The following is a 13,170-nucleotide window of genomic DNA, read 5'->3' on the forward strand; positions in this document are numbered from 1 at the left end:
GATCAGTCTTCCTTTTGAAGATGACTCCAAGTTTAGGAAAGTTTGTAGCACCAAGGGATCTTTCTTCATAACCTTCGGTTGGCATCGGTGTAGGATCAAGAGGAGGTAGATCAACCTTTTTGGCAATGATAGGGTGGATATCCACATCAATCTTTGCAAAGTCACAAACAGTTTCTTTCAGGTAAGTACTCGTCCTTTCAAGTTTTGTCTTCATCTTCGGATGCTTTTCACACTTTTTTTGGAACACCTTTGCTATCAGGAAGACTTCTTCTGGGTTCATGCAGGGGAAGTCAGCTTGGGTGCAGACATAGTCCTGATTACTTCTAGTGAGTGTGTATGGCACAAATTCAGCCTTCATGAATTTGCGAGGTTTGAAGTTCTTGACTGCAGATGGTCTGTCGTTGGATTAGATCTTATCAATGGGAGAGACATGCTTGGCATAAAATCGGTCAAGTCTCTCGAACTCCATTGGCAGTCTTTTGTGACCAGGAAGGTTGCGGTCAAACTGCTCAAATAATGTGAAGTATTTAGCATTTGGGGAGATAGGAACATCCCAGTAGCCATCCGAAGGATGTTCAGTATATGTGAGGTATGGTTTGTAGTCGTCATCAAGAAGTCTGCGATGGGGATTGATCCAGGAATTTATTAAGGATTCATCCATCACAGTGTCAAAACCGCATTCTCTCCATATGAGCTCTGCAAGTTTAGCTGCTTTCCAGTCAACTTTCTTTTGTTTAGTTATAGGGGAGTCATTTGAGCATGGAGAGGACATGTGGTCTACAAGATTCTTGAAGTGTGGGGGAGTTTCAGGTCTTTCAGGGGAAGGAATGATTTTTTGTTACGGTGGTGGAGAGTGATGTGGAGGAGACTGATGTTGCGGTGAGGGTTGTGGTGAAGGAATTTTCTAAGAGGCACTATTGGAATGATGATCTTCTTCATAGTCTTCTTCTCGATGGTCTTCTTCACTTCCCCCTCTTGAGGAGTTCAGACCCGGAGACTCCTCAAGCCATTGTTTGAGGCCATCGACTTTAGCACACACCTCCTGGAAATGGGCTTTGAGAACCTTAGCCAGTTGTTGATTGTCAGGAATGGTTGTGTTGAAGAGAATCCAATGAATCTCCTTTGTTAGATGGAGAATTTCGGGGCCATGGAAGTTTGATGATAATGAATGTTGGAGTTTGTTGATGGTTGCATGGAGGACTGAGATAGTGGAATCATATGCAATGTGAGTCTCAGTAATTAGTTTCGAGTAGATTGATCTGCAATGGCTGCCTGCACGTTGTCTTTTATTGCGGATACCTCTGATATGAGGCGCTCCGCAACAGCCATAAATTCCTTGTGATCCGCTTGACGGTTGTTATCAAGAGACCTAGTTCCCATTTCAACCTTGAGAGAAATTCTCTCAGCAGCCAATCATTCCCTTGCTTCCAGGCGTTCAATCCTTTCGATCAAGTACTGCGGCACCGGATTGTCTTCAGACTGCGGTTGGGTAGACTTGACTGCGGCCAGTATTTGGTCAACCTTGGATTGAAGATTGAGGAATTCTTTTCTTGAGACGACCATCTTTTTCTTCTTCTTCTTCTCCTTTGGCTTAGAGGTTGAGTGCTGAGAGCCACTCGATTTCTCTTCTTCAACGTACATCATGACGCCATCATCTGAAGGGCTTGGCTGATTGACCTCTTGAAGATCAACATCATCAAAACTAAAGGTGGGAGTAGAGCTAACTTCGATTTCGGTGCCTGCATCTTGGGAGTCTTTGGCAGTTGGAGATGGAGGAGGCTTTGAAGGAGTCTGATCAACAGTCGCCTCTTGAGCCTTGCGGATGGTATCAACCATGTTATCCATCAGAGCATGGACCTTGCAAAAAGTAGTTACGGTATTCGCATTGTTGATTACGTCTACCCAATACTTAGCCATAGATTGAATTTCTTGTTGTTTCTGATGTAGCTGCTTTGTTTGTCTTGCCTTTCTTGCTTGGAATGCCCTACGTAAAGCGGCATATTTTTTGGCTTCGACTTCATTGGATGGTTGATACTTACTCCATGAGTCATTTAGATCTATGTCGTCAATTCCTTGAAAGCGCACCGAGGTGTCCCTCGAGTTCATGGATCCTTGCATATTTGTGCTCACCGTGCGTAAACCACCTGCTACTGATGTAATCAGAGTAGGATTTCCTGAGCTTCCTAGGTCTCCTTGACCTAAAGTCAAGTTTGGCCTCGGCTCAGTTCTGGCAAAGGTTGAAGAGTCGCCTTGCGGTTGGGATGGTGTTTGAAGTGTTTGGGTGACATACAAAAGAATGGAGTGCAACTCCTCAGGGGAAAAGAAATGAAGAAGGGAAGTCCTGGAGACCTTAGGGAGGGAGCATGAGCCATCCTCTTAGGATTGACCTAGGGGGAGTCTCCACGTTGCGGTGAATCAGATGCACTGCTTGTGCCTAAGTGGTATAGGATGGTTTTTCGAATGGATGTGCTGCCATCCCAAGGACTACCGGAGTCTGTTGGGAGGCTGAGGTATCAGTCAGGTCACGAATATGGCTAGTGGGATCGGTTTTTCGTTTCTTGAGGATTGCAATAGGTTGATCATCCTCATCAGAGTCACTACTGGAGGGACGTTTGCTTGGTTCGACTATTGTTATCACAAGTGAAGTGATTTTTCTTTTCTTGGAGGGATTGGTTGGCTTGAAAGCATCCTTTTTGGGAGTTCCTTGTTTCTTGGTGTTGCGGGGGCCTTGATGAGCAGAGACTAGCTTCTTGCGTCTTTGGGATAATGAAATGTTGGAAAGAGTTGTGGAAGATGGGACTGTGGTACTAGCAGAGTCAATGATTGTGGATGGGGTTGGAAGAGGCGGGGTAGGAAGGTATGGGGCAATACATTCCATAGCCTCAATGTGATCTGAGACATCAGCAGTCTCAAGACTGAGGGTAGAAAGAATGTGGGTTGGTAGTCTTCTAATTGGTCCAAAAACAGTCTGATCAGATGAGGGATTGTACCTTTTAAGATCCTTGGTGATAAAGAAGTTGATGTCGTTGCCCATGCTGATTCCTGCATCCGCATGTATATAGGTCTGAGATGCAGAGAGACCAAAACCTTGCAAAGGTGAGTTCAGTAGACTTCTCTCCTGGGCTTTCTTTTGGAATGTACTACAAAAAATCATCCCATAGGATCTAACTGTAGTTGACGGTCATCCCTCTGGTGAACCCTTAGTTCAGCCAGTTGACGTTCCACATCAAGTAGGTGTCTTTCGTACACCCTATGGCGTACTCGGAGTTCTATGACTTCAGCTCGTGATTCAGCCAGTGCTTGAAGCAGGTTTTCATCGTCTCTCTCGGATCTCTCGCGAGCATATTCTAGACGAATTGTGCGGAGGGTATGCATTCTCGCATTGGTGACAACTTCCGTGATTTGATGTAGGGCTATCCTACCTTGAATCTCATTTCGGGCCACTCTGCGGACCAGGATTGGCAAGACTCTATCTGCTGAGCCCCCATCGCTCAGGTCATAAAAGCTTCCGTCTCCATTAAATGGCATGGGCTGATCCTGTCCTTGGCTCCATGTTTCCAAGCTTTCCACCTATGGGGGCGTCGGGCCTTGAAAAGCTGGACGAGAGTTAGGATTTGGAACAAGAGCCATCAAGTGTAGATTCTCTACTTCAAGCTCGGAGTCAGAACCATCTCCTAAGCCTTCAGCCTAGTGACCATCGACATGGATTGGGTGGTCATTTCCTGGATCAGCTTCAAACCCACCTTCATTACCTTGGTTAGGGAAGTACAAGTTGCCGTAGGGATGGAATCCAACCATATTATATACGCGAGAAAAGGGATATAAGGATATAGCACATAAGTAGCTTATAGTAACACAAAATACTCCTCTAGTATTTTAGGTTTATGTTCTATTGTTCTCATTGTGGTATTGTTGGTAAGATTTTAGACTTATTGCAACCTCTCAACTACACTTAGGCACATGCTAGTCAACCCTCAGATAATATAGTTGATCAGGCTATATCTTCCCAGTTTTGACTATATGTCTCTAAGTCTACTTGTGCTGCCCAACAATCGTAATTATTTTGTACTGTCCTAGTGACACTGATTTTAGTATGAATGCAGGCACGTATACTTAATTAAATATTTTATTATTTAAAGTATAAACTCTTGGTCAGAGTATTTTAATCCCATTGTATTTATAGTCTGTATATCTTTTATGGGTTGATATACTCAATTCACTATAAACAATGCTCTGATACCAATCTGTCACACCCCAAAACCTGGAACGGCTGAAACGTTCTGGGGTGGAGGACGTCATGTACAGTATCACAACAATGAATAGTAGTAAACAAGCAACAACATCATCCATTGCGTTAATAATATAATTTTAATACAAGTGTTCTGATATGTCTAATAGACACTAAAGTATATATCAAAATTAAAGATGAGTCTTGAACGAGCTCCATCTTCTCTAAACCTTGCATCGGTACCTGTCTACTGTTGACCTGAGGATACAAGTTATTTTGAAAGAGAGTGTCAGCTTTAAAGCTGGTGAGATCATAAGTATTTTAGTGTCTAAATTTGTAAGAAAGTATTTGTAAGTATGCGAAGTGTAAGTATGTAAAAGTGTTGAACCTCCTAGAAAACCCTATGATTCCTACTAAAAGTAGCCTTCTACCAAGGCATCTAGTATCTATGTGTGTCTCTTGTAAGTGTGTGTATTTTCCCAAATCCGACTATCATTAACCAAAAACATAGCTTTTACATTACCGTGTATCGTGTGAATGTTCACGAAGTGAATGTAATAGGAAAAATATTATAGTACTGTAGTATTGTAATAAGTAACTACCGCTGTACTAACTACCTTAAACTAATCATAATTTAAAGTACCATGTGATCGGCCTATATTCTGCTACCGACTATAGAACGCGACAATGTACAATGTCGGAGAAAAATGACATTTGGCACCCGTAAACTTGCAAGTCCCACTGTAGCGAGCAACAAGGTGTAGGATAGTCAATCCAGTATAGATCTATACGCAAACTCATACGCTCCGCAATTAAGGAGATTCTAAATACACAAATGGCCATGGCAGGAAGTGCCATGCCCCGTTTAGTGGCTCACATAACTGCACGAATGTATACGTAATGAATGTGCTACCTGTATTGTATGTTCTGCCTCTGTCTAGCCTATATGTATTGTAATGTTCTGCGTGTACTAGCTGTAATGTGTGTTCTCTCTCTATCTAGCAAGTATTGAAATGTACTGTGTGTACTAGCTGTAATGTGTGTTCTCTCTCTATCTAGCAAGTATTGAAATGTACTGTGTGTACTAGCTGTAATGTGTGTTCTCTCTCTATCTAGCAAGTATTGAAATGTACTGTGTGTACTAGCTGTAATGTGTGTTCTCTCTCTATCTAGCAAGTATTGACTCATGTATGAACTGACTCATTGTATGATTCATTGCTCTAGCAATAGTATTAGTAACTTCCTAAACTACGCTTATTGTAGTTTACTAGTAATATGACTTGTACTTATGAACATGAATGTATACCCTTGCTACCCAAGGGTATTGAAATGACTGACAGAACTTTTATGTCTATATATGTATACATAATATATAACTAATATTTAGATGACCTTCGGACGGATAACCGATGCCCTAAGGCCACATCCCAACGAGGAAAAGGAGATAAAGCGAACTAGCCTTCCTAAGTCCTTTAAACATTGCTTATATAACTATACATATATAGGCATACAATTGACAATATAAAAGTATAAAAGAAGTTTTGTAAAACCATTGAAACGTTTAGTAACTAAGAAAGGATGACTTGATGTCAGATTGTAAAACGATTTGAAAGCAGTTTGTTTGATAAGAACAGTTTAAAGTATAAGGAAAACCTTTGTTTTTGAAACACAACTGTAACAGGGTTTAAAAATAAACATTCAGTATGTAAGACAGTTTAACAAAGAGTTTTAAACGAGTAAAAATGTTTTGGAAAGCCATTTGAAGTAACCTGCTTGGTAACACAACTAAAAGAGTAGTAAATCCATTTGTATGCTACTTATTAATCACATGCGATTGATATAATAACTAGCATGAATCAACTTGTATCCCCCCATAAAATCATTTAAAAACATTTAAAATATTGATTAAGGGGGGTATGAACTCACCTATAGCAAGTGGTTTGGCTGAACTGACTGTATAGGATGCTAAGTCTCAAGTGAAGACTTGTACACACTCTATGATCCTAGTTAACATATAATATCACATATATGTAACCCATTAGTCTTTAAACAACTAAATAACAAAGATTAGACATCCTAATACATGTAAAACACTTGTTCCAAGTGCTATAAGTCCTAAGGATTACATCTAAGGGTTGTAGGACTTGGCTATTGAGTTTAGGGTTCAAGAGGACCCTCTATGGGAGTTTACGGTTTGGTGACCATAACTCATTGAGTTTACGGTCGTAACCCATGAGTTTACGGCTGTAAACTCATGCTTCTTTGACCATTTTGAGTTTTGAAGCCTTATGAGTCGTTTGAAGCAATTCTTCTTGAAGCATAAGTCTATGGAAGTGTTTGTGGCATCAAATGACTCCTATGTGTAGTTTACAGTCCATGGACCACTATTCCATGTGTTTATAGTCGTAAACACATATGATCTAAGGTCTTTTGATGTTTTCAAGTCCTAAACACATCAAGGAAAGGGTCTAAACTAGTTTCCAAAGCTTGAGAAGGGACTAGGGCCACTTTGGCACACTTTTTAGGGTTTACAGTTTTCTTGTCTGTTTTCTTGATGTAAAGAAGTGTATCAAGCCTTAACATACTCTAGGAAAGAATTACTTACAAGATAGAGGCTTGAATTGGTACCAAAAGGCCAAGAACACTAGTATGTGTTCTTGGTGAAACTTGAAGATATAACCTTTTGGAACATTTTTACGGATGGAAGTGTGTTAAAACACTAGATTAAGTGATATACCAACTTAAAAGGGTTAGAAACACTTACTAGTTGAAGATCTAGGAGGAAAAGTCGAATGCTACTTGAGAGGATTTGAGTTCTAACTTTGAAAGGGTGAAAAAGTGTGAAAAATGGCTAAGTGCGATATATAAACCACAGGTCCAAATACCATTTGGGCCGTAAACTCTAAACTCCTGAAGTTTTTGGAACTTCAATGTTGCACAATAAACCCTAGGGCATCCTCTCTCCTGATTTCTCCTAAAGTGCTAATCCTAAAATGCTCAAACTTATTCCAAGAAGCTTGAAAATTAGCAGTAACTGTTCTGACTTCTAATGAAGGGGGGGGGGGGGGGGTTGTCACAGATACCCTTCGATTTTGGATCATTTGAGGAATAGATTTAAAAACCATTGTTTTGAAAAGACCTTTTTTCTTTTGGGTTTTGTCAGATGAGTTAGGAATGGATGTTGAAATTGCACATTCCTTTTTGCATGGTTTCTTGATGGGAGCGTTTTTTGAAAAATAGTGAGAAAAAACAAACTATTCTGGACTCTTAGATTTTGGAAATCTGATATGTCTTTTGTTTTTAGAAAAGGTTTGTCGATTTGAGCCTCGAGAACGAATATCCTCTTTGAAATCCTTTTTTTGCTATAGTTTTTGGAGATCCGCAGTCATTAGTGTTTAACTATGGTTTCCTGGAAGCCTTTGAAAATTTTTGATACCGAGGGCTTGACTCATCAGAACTTGAAAATTCAGGATTTTGAGAGCATTGACCTACTTCAAAGTTTTCTATGGGTAGTTCATTGTGAATTGGTTGAAGAGTCACAAAACCTTTGATTGTGGAATTTGGTAAGGAAGACTTAGCTACCGTAGCGTAAGTCTGGGTTGTGACTGGAATGGAATTTTTCTGAGGATCATCACTGCAGTGAGAGACATTTTGGTTTGAGGACAAGGGTGAAAAGTCATGTGAGACTTCGGGACTTTCTATGACAATTTCTTCATCATCAACAGATGAGGTCTGAGAATTTGGATTGGTTATGCCACAGATAAGAGGTTGATCACATGTGTGATCCGAAACCTCAGGCACAATTTCCTCAATGACACAATTATTAGTTAGATTATAAAGTCTACCAACGTGTGTTCTGATATCTTCGGGAAAAGTCTTGTCACTGAATGGAAAATGAAATTCTCGGTCCGAAGGGACATAAAGTCGATCTTTGTTAAACCGGGGTGAGGACTCCTTTGCGGTAGGATATCCATTGGACCAACCCCAATTGTATGTATTGTCCACAGTTCCATAGTTAACTAAATTTTCAATAACTTCACTTTCATTGAAAATTTTTCTATTAAAAGATTTAAACGTGCAATCTCACTCTAAGCTAAATCTCTTTGGTTCAAAGCTATTTGTAGTTGTGTTTCACTCAACATTCTTGCATCTTTTTCTTACTCTAAATCTCTTTCTAACATAGCCATTTTGAGTCTTTTGTTGTCTAGTCGTCCTCTCACATGAAACATCTCTTGGGACGCTATGTTCTTCTCATCTAAGGCTTTGTTGTAGTCTAAAAGGACGGCAACACATGTGTCATTAAGATTGTCTATGAAAGGTTGACAGTCATGCATGTTATAATTTAGAGTTCGGATCATAAGTTTTACCTGTTCGACGATGCTTAGAGTTCCATCCTTTGCCATGTAGCAGTAGTTCCTTTCCAGCTTTGTGGACCCATCATCATTAGCAGTTGCTAGCATGCAGATCTTGCCTTTTCTTTTGATGTTGCTGATGTTTTCTTCATCATCTCCAGATGACCAAACTTGATGGTATCTTTTGACATGAGCCACATATGCCCTAGCCTTTTCCTTTTCCTCCAATTCTTAAGACATTCTAAGGTACAATGCTCTCTATTTCACTACGTTGGCTTTGCAAACCTTTGCAAAATGATTCTCTTTTTTGCATTTGTGGCATATTACAACATCAATTTTGTCTTCTAAGGGGGTACCGGAGTCAAGGGTTTTAATGGACTGAGGTGCCTCCTTTGGTTGAGTCTTTTGAGATTGCGGCTGTGGGTGTGAACTTTTAGGATAACAAGAGTGATTTTTGTTTGGATTGAAGCTACGATTGAAAGGTGGTTTGTTGAATTATTGATTTTTGCGAAAAGGGTGAGGTGGTAGTTGGTTGAACTGTTTACTAACTAGAGCAATAGCCTTCTGAAATTCTTCTTCATCATCATACTCTGAGTCAGCTTCGTATGACCACGGTGTGGTGTCATACGAGGAAGAGTAAGACTGATTGTGAGGAGATTGTGCTACAAGAGCAAGCAGTCCTCCGAAGTCAGCACAGTCTTTGAGTACGGTGGATTCTTGTGCTTGCAATTCCCCATATAGCTTGTAGAGAGACAGGGAATGAATCTTTCTATCTCCTTGAAGTATCATCTTAGTAGTTGTCCAATGTCTTCCTAACCCATTGAGAAATTGAAGGTTTGTTTCATGGTTACTGTGGATGGTGCCAGCATTTGACAACTTAGTAACTATCAGATTGAAGCTATTGAAGGAGTCCTCTAAACTTTCACCAGCATGAGCTTTGAAGTTGTTGAATTCATTGAGTGTACTTGTGAGCTTCTTATCTTGAGCTTGTTCTGAGCCCTCATACAAGTTCTTGAGAACATCCCAGATCTCTTTTGCTGATTTACAGTTTATGATAATGTCGAAGTTGTCAGGAGCAACTTCACAAGAGGTTTCATAAAAAGCAACAACATCATTTTCCATTTTATCAACATCATCCTTGGTGGAACAGTTCAAGACTGGTTGTCCTCCTCCTATTCTGGCTGTGGTGTCATCAGTTTGAACAGGTGTAAGAACAAGGACATGTGGTCCTTCTTCAACAGATCGCCTTGACTACCAGAAGATGAGACGTCTTTGGATTAACCTGGAATCTAACACATAGACATGCTGAGAACTTGATGCCCGAACGACTTGCTGCAAGATAGAGTAGTGATCCAATCATTCCCTATACTTATTTTGATCAACAGCAAGACCTGATGGGTCCGAGAAGATCTTGTGTCTGAAACCCATTAGAACCATTGCAGTGGCATAGATGTCCATTGAATACTTTTTAAGAAGTTCATAAATGTATTTTACTTGGTGAATAAAGATTCCACTATTGGATTGCTTGACTTGGAGTCTGAAGAAGAAACTTAATTCTTGAGTCATGCTTATTTGGAATCACCTAACCATTAACATGGAAAAATCAGCAACCATCATTGAATCCGTGGATCCAAAGATGATGTCGTCAACATAAATTTGGACTCACATGAGATGGTTTCCATTCGATCTTCGGAATAGGGTAGGATTCGGTATCCAGTTCACCATTGAGAAAAGCACTTTTAACGTCCATTTGGTAAACTTTAAAGCCTTTGTGAGCTGCATAGACAAGAATGATTTGGATGGCTTCAAGACGAGCAACATGAGCAATAGTCTCGTCGTAGTCGAGTCCTTCAACATGAGTGAATCCTTTGGCCACCAATCTTGCTTTGTTTCTGATTATAACTTCGTCATCGTCGAGCTTGTTTCAGAAGACCCATATTCTTCTAACAATAGGGTGGTCTTGAGGAGGAGGGACAAGAGTCCACACTTCATTTCTGTAAAATTCTACTAACTCTTCTTGCATGGTTGTAATCTAGTCAGCATGTTTTAAAGCTTCTTTGATGGATTTTGGTTCAAACATTAAAATGAATACATATAAGTGACAGTCATTTTGGATGTTGGTAGCAAAACAAGTTTGAGCACCATCATTGAGATTTTCGTTGAATGATTTGGAGGATGATCCTTTGTCCAGATGTGTAATCTCGAAAGTTCTTGTGTAGCGGATGATCTGATATCAACAATGGGGTTGTGTTGCCCCCTGAACAATTTTTAATTTAAGGATGAAGCCCCCCTGAACTTTTGAATCGGATATGGTGACGTTGTCATCATTCGGAAAGTCAAATAACTTAGCATCGTCTTTGTTCTTGATCAAAATGGGATCAAATTCAGCGAATTGATCTGTTGCATCTTGAAACCATCAACATTTGATTCGAGGGAAGGATGCCTATTGTCCCCCTCAACCTAAGACGGTTTAAATAGATCGGAATCAAGTGGAGGAAAGGTAGGTGTCAGACCATAAAAATTTTGAGAAATTGGAGCTGCAATTAATGAGGACAATCTTGATTGAGATTCCGAATCAAGAGTAGTTTCTAATGGTCCAAAGAGGCTTTTAAAGTCGACTTCATAGATGATTTGAGAATTCGGAGATCCTGGTGGTCCAAATAGGCTTTTAAAGTCGACTTCATACACGAGTTTGACGATTCAAAACTCTGTAGTGTCACACCCCCAAACCGGAACGACATAAACGTTCAAGGGTAGAGGACGTCATGTATAGTATCACAACAATTGTATAATAGAAATCAAAGCAAACACAACCATTACATTGATAAAATATAGTATTTACATCAGTTCAATGCATAGTTTGTATGACATCAAAAGTATATAACAAAATGTATAAAAGACGCGACTCTATAAAGCTCCGTCTTCTCAAAATCCTCTGGATGTACCTGTCTACTGGTTCCCTGAGAATACAAGTGATTTTGAAAGTGTATCAACATTTAAGTTGGTGAGTTCATAAGTATGTTTTAGTGATGGAAAACTTGTCTTTGTTCTTTGGAAATGATAGTATGTTTCTCCAGAAAATCCAATATTTTCTATAGGGAATGAAATGTAGTCTTAGACATTAAGAACTAAAAATGTATTCTGAAATAGTGAGCTATACTTTGAAATTGTGAACTATATCATGAATGTTTCTTGAATTTGAATTATTAAAATGTAGTCTTAGAAATAAATATAACTATATCATGAATGTTTCTGGAATTTGTATGGTGTACTAGTGTACCCTGTACTTAGAGAGGTAGTGTATCGTAATGATAGTGTTTTTATGAAAAACCTTTTAGTATGAATGCCTAGAATCCACCAGCTATAGTGTAAAGTAGTGTACTATAGTGTAACGTAGTGTACTACGGTTTCATTATTTAAAATAAAACCTTTGAAGTGATGTTAATCCCGTAAACTAGTACTTTAGTTGATACTATTGTGAGTTTCATATAACCATGCTTGACATGACTAGTGGCCTCTACGACGTTCTTCGGGCGTCAAAATGTTATGATATTTGTCACCCCAGGCCTGTCGGCCTAGGTATTGCAAGCAGCTCAGGTGTAAGATTGTCAGTCATGTATAGATCTATACACAAATTCATGTTCTCCCTCCAGGAGACTCTGTTTATAATTTATAGGACTTAGTACTGTACCCTGATGGGTACCCCGAAGTAATGCCTCACAATCGTCTATTAACTAGTTTACGTGTAGTGTAGTAGTGTTCTCTTGTACTTGAAACAGTAGGCATTACCTTGTAGTAGTATACTTTGTAATGTAAAGTAATTATAAGGGACTTCAATCCAAAAAGTAGCCCAAAAAGGGAGTTCTTGGTCAAGAAGTGGGACCTCGCATGCAGATTTCAGTGTTGACCGAAATCTGTACTCGGTCCGAAGCATAAGTGGTTTTCTCTCATGAATTCGGTAGAAAAAATGGTTCTCGGTCAAATGGTGGGGTCCGAAACGAGGGTTCTCGACCAAAGAGTTTTAACTCCCAAAATTTTATACATTTAAATATTAAGGGATTTTTATACACTACTTTATTAATTTTAACTTTATTAAATTAACAACTCAACAATTTTGACTTTTCATTTAGCATGTTTGACTTTTATTGACCTTGCTTGACTTTTGTTGATTGGAAAATGACGGGTTGTTACATTATCCCCCCGTTAGAGGGAATTTCGTCCCGAAATTCTTTCTATACCGAGTACATCATGGACTAGGGAAAAGATGTTGGTACTTTTGTTTCATTTGATCCTTTCACACCTAAGTGAATTCTGGTCCCCGCTTGGCATTCCAGCGAACCTTCACTATTGGTATGCGACTTTGTTTCGTTCATTTGACTTCCCTATCCAAAATTTCTACTGGTTCTTCCACAAAGTTAAGACTCTCGTTTACCTCGATCTTGTCGAGTGGAATCACAAGAGTTTCGTCGGATAGACACTTCTTTACATTTGACACATGGAAGATAGGGTGTACGTTGTTAAGTTCTTGCGGTAGATGGAGTTTGTAAGCTACTGGACCGATTCTAGCGAGAATCTCGAACTGTCCTATGT

The sequence above is a fragment of the Lactuca serriola genome, chromosome 7 (assembly GCF_051521515.1).
Source record: "Lactuca serriola cultivar US96UC23 chromosome 7, Lser_US96UC23_V15, whole genome shotgun sequence".
NCBI lineage: Eukaryota > Viridiplantae > Streptophyta > Magnoliopsida > Asterales > Asteraceae > Lactuca > Lactuca serriola.